Source organism: Tenrec ecaudatus, chromosome 15 (genome assembly GCF_050624435.1).
Source record: "Tenrec ecaudatus isolate mTenEca1 chromosome 15, mTenEca1.hap1, whole genome shotgun sequence".
Taxonomy (NCBI): domain Eukaryota; kingdom Metazoa; phylum Chordata; class Mammalia; order Afrosoricida; family Tenrecidae; genus Tenrec; species Tenrec ecaudatus.
The window spans coordinates 58,040,585-58,045,250 of NC_134544.1; the positions used below are offsets into that span (position 1 = coordinate 58,040,585).

The window sequence follows — 4,666 nt, forward strand, 5'->3', positions numbered from 1 at the left end:
TTAGGTCTTGAAACTGTCATCTGACATCCACCTGGCACAAGGAGAGAAATTTCAATCACTAGGGATTCTTAAGAGGTGATTGGAAGTGTGGAGCTTCAGGTGTACATACTTACATACAGTCTCCCACAAACACTCCCAAGCCATGTGAAAATAACTCATTTAAGTGCCCTCGCTACAAAGAAATCCACTTATCCAAACTTGCCAGTAAGGTTTCTCATGCCAATTCTGGAGTTGCCTCGGGCTTTGCAGCTGTTCTGAGCTGTGCTGTTGTCTACGAAGGCTTCTTAAAATGGCAATGGAAGACATCTAGCTCAGTTATATTGGCATATGATAAACATGCACCCATCCTTTTCAAAATGTAATATTAGTACTTTTATGGGAATTTTATTCCTGGATGAATACTGCTAATTTCCAGAGGTTCTCAAATAAACTGTGTGTGTACGTGTTTTAAAATATAAAGCCAATATGAAATATTGAGATTCAGGACACAGCTGGCTTTCCTAATAATTGGAAAAAACAGGTAAAAGAGTTTTGTAAGTTACAAAGCAAAGGGGCCTATTTAGTTCATATATTCTATAGCCCAATCTTTGACATGGTGCAGATTGGCTGTGGATGTTCCCAGGTTGCAAAATTGGGAAGGAGAAGAGGGAGATCATGGGACTCTGATAGTACGATGTGGAATCTTGTGAAGAGACTCATATTGGATGGGTACTAGAACCAAGAGAAATCCCAAGGGCTGTAAGTAAGGAGAATACTTCAGATGGATGACGCAGAGAGAAACCACTGACTCAGTGTCCATAGAGGGACATCATGGGACAGCGTGTGCAAAGGTGCCTGTGAGCAAAAGACATCGGCAGCCCTCCCTTCCCATCTTTTCCACAAGAAAGTCAAGCTCACCACTTGCTTCAGTGTTGGCAACTAGCCACCAATTTTCTTCCTCAAGACCCAGTACAGGCAATTCTGGAAACTCAACATCCAGAACTTCTGAATCAACAGTGGGGAAAGAAAAAGAAAAGAAAACTAAGGGTAATAAGATCGCTGATAATTTTTATAATAAGATGTCAGCATCATCACTTCCACTGGATTGATTCTGACTCCCAGAGGCCGTGTGGGGTCATGTGGCTCTGTCTTGTGAGTTTCACAGTGTGAGGAGGCTTTGTGGAGGCAGGGCATCACATCTTTCTGCTATTGTGTGATGGATGACTTGTGCCCTTTTTGAACAGCAGCTAGATGCTTGGCCATGTGATTATCAATCAGAAAAAATGGGGAATATAATTTAAAGTAAAATAATAATAACCTAGTAGCCAAAATTCAATAAAATATAGTAGTAAAACACAGATAATCACAAGAAAAGGAGGATAACTCAAAGGCAACATATAAATAGGAAATTCTTTCTAGGAGGCCAGACTAATGCAGTTGATAATTTAAATGCAATGTTGCTAAGTATGTTTAAACAAAGTAAAATGTACTAAAGTCTCAAGTTGAGAGAAAATGTTTTGAAAATGATGATGACGACAAATATACAAATGTGCTTGACACAATGAATGGATGTATCGATTGTGAAGCGCTGTGTGTGTATGTGTGTATATACCATAGTGAATGAAGGGGGAAGTGCAGAGCAGAGACCCAAGGCCCAAGTGTCGACCACTGGAGATCCCCTCATAGAGGGGTTTAGGAGAAGAGATGGGTCAGTCAGGGTGCGATGTAGTACCGATGAAGAACACAACTTTCCACCAGATCCTGGATGCTTCCTCCCCCCAACTACCATGATCCGAATTCTACCTTGCAGGACTGGATAGGGCAGAGGTTGTACACTGGTGCATATGGGGGCTGGAGGCACAGGGAATCCAGGGTGGATGATACCTTCAGGACCAGGGATGTGAGGGGCGATGCTAGGAGAGTGGAGGGTGAGTGGGTTGGAAAGGGGAACTGATTACAAGGATCCACATGTGCCCTCCTCCCTGGGAGATGGACGGCAGAGAAGTGGGGATGTGAGACTCTGGATAGGGCAAGATATGACAAAATAACAATTTGTGGATTATCAAGGTCTCATGAGGGAGGGGGGAGTGGGGAGGGATGGGAAAAAAAAAGAGGACCTGATGCAGAGGGCTTAAGTGGAGAGCAAATGCTTTGAGAGTGATTAGGGCCAAGAATGTACAGATGTGCTTTATAAAATTGATGTATGTATATGTGCGGATTGTGATAAGAGTTGTATGAGCCCGTAATAAAATATAAAAAAAGAAAAGAAAAAAAAAAGAAAATGATTAGGGCAAAGAATGTACAGATGTGCTTTATACAATTGTGCTTTATACAATTTATACAATTTATACAATTGATGTATGTATATGAATGGATTGTGATAAGAGTTATATGAGCCACTAAAAAATGTTAAAAAAAAAAAGCTTGAAAATAAACAAGCAGCCATCTAGCAGAGAAGCAACAAAGCCCACATTGAAGAAGCACACCAGCCACTGTGATCATGAGGTATTGATGGGATCAGGTATCAGGCATCTAAAACCCAGAATAAAACCATACCCATGGTGAATGGGGGTGGAAGGGCATGGAACAGAGACCCAATGTCCATCTGTAGACAATTGGACATCCCCTCACAGAGGGGTCACAGGGAAGAGATGGGCCAATCAGGGTGCAGTATGGCACCAATGAAACACACAACTTTCCTCTAGCTCTTTGGTGCTTCCTTCACCCCACTATCATGGCATCAATTCTACCTTACAAGTTGGATTACACCAGAACATGCACACTGCTACAGATAAGTGCCTTCGACACAGGGAATCAATGATAGATAAACCCCCGAGGGACAACAAGGAGAGTAGAGATACCAGGAGGATTAGGGGAGGGTGGGGGGAGAAAGGGGGTCTTGATCTCAAGGATGAATCTAGAACCCCCTCCCGGGGGGACAAATAATGGAAAAATGTGTGAGGGGCAATGGAGGATGATGTAATATATGGAAAAATATTCTATAACTTATCAGGGGTTCATGAGTAAGGGAGTGTGGGGGAGGGAGGGGAAAGAAATGGGGAGCTGATATCAGGGCCTCAAGTGGGAAGAGAATGCTTTGAAAATGATGATGGTGGAATGTGTGCAAATGTGCTTGACACTATGGAGGAATGCATGGATTTTGATAAGAGATGTAAGAGCCCCCAATAGAAGTATTTTTTTAAATGTGTAGGTGGTTTCTTATTCTTTCACTTTTTGTAAGCAGCTTTTATCATCCCATTTTCCCCATTTGCCCTTCTTATGGGTTTGAATATGTACATTGTGAAATCAGTCATATTGCTTTAGTTTTATGGTGCAATCTTTTATGAAAACATCTATTAAGGGCTGAATAATAAGTTTTATAATACTACTAAGCGCTTATATTCTCTGGTGTAAAGGAAACGTTAACACAGAATTGAAGGAGTCCTGGTGGACCCTGGGCTGCGCACTGCGCTGCTAATCAGAGATCTGTCTTCTAACTCACCCACCACACAAAAGGCTGGATAAAGCTCATTTTAAAACAGCAACAGGAAATTGTAACTCTGAGTCTGTCTATTCCTGAAGTCAGGGCTGTCTATTCCTGAACATTTTAAATCTCAGAAACCAAAAGATATTTCTCACCTGTCCTTGTAGGTTCACTCTGAGTCAGAAGTAACTCGCTGGCAGTGAGTTGGTTTCTTTGCTTTTTAACAAACAGTTGTGTCTAGGGGGTTCGACTCATGATCATCTCAGGTGTGCCAGAGTGGAGCGGCAATTCAACATGTTTTAGTGCCTGTGATCTTCTGGAAGTGGATCAGGGAACTTTTTGGGGTTTTTTGGAGGTGCCTCTGGAAGAAGTCAAAATGTCCATCTTTCAGTTAGCAGCCAGTCAAACCTGTCGTGATTTGGACTATTTAGGTAGTGCTAGGGAAGAGTCCTGCAGCCACAAAACTCACTGATAGTGTCATTTCAAACTCCCAGTGCCCCTAGAGGACAGAATGGAATTGCCCTGTGGGAATCTTAGACTGTGGGAATCTTGACAGGAGTAGAAAGTCTAGTTTTGTTTTTTTTCCTACAGAGTGGCTGCTGTGGTCAAACTGCTGACCTGGTTGTTAGCAATGCAATTCATAACCCAGGACATCACCAGATCTCCTACAATTTAGACTAAATCTACCCAATATTTAACATTTAATAATCAACTTGACCGTTTTCTCCTGGTTTGCACTAGGATGTGAAAGAATACAAAGTCCCTGCACTTTCTGTCTGTCTTTGTGGTGGGTCCAGATTAAATGAGGGTTTACATAGCAAAAAAAATAATAATCAACTTGTAAAATTTAATACATGAGGTCTATTTTGGGGTAATGCAGGAGAAATCTACATTATAAAAGAACAACTATGGCACTGTGATTTTAAACAAGGTACTTAAATTCCCTGATCCTCTGTTTTTACCTGTGTAATTAGCTTGAGTAGCTCTTAAGCTATACCTGATAGCCATGTTAGGAGGGCTAAATTAAATAGTCTGGGAGTGCTAATGAGCTTCTCAGCAGATGGGCAATAAATATGGGTTCTCTTCGTCCATCAAGAAAGCTTCTTTTTAAAATCAGGAGAATGGATGCCTTAACCTTTCCTATTTGCCTCTGGCATTTATTTTTTTGGCCTCCATTTTTGGCTTGGTTTTCCTTTCTTATTA

The 4,666-nt window shown here is 41.5% G+C and overlaps 1 pseudogene; it reads left to right on the top strand.

The window, feature by feature from the left end:
• Positions 1 to 4,158: 4,158 nt before the first annotated feature.
• Positions 4,159 to 4,281, top strand: LOC142428394 (small nucleolar RNA SNORA31; annotated as a pseudogene).
• The last annotated feature ends 385 nt before the right edge of the window (positions 4,282 to 4,666 follow it).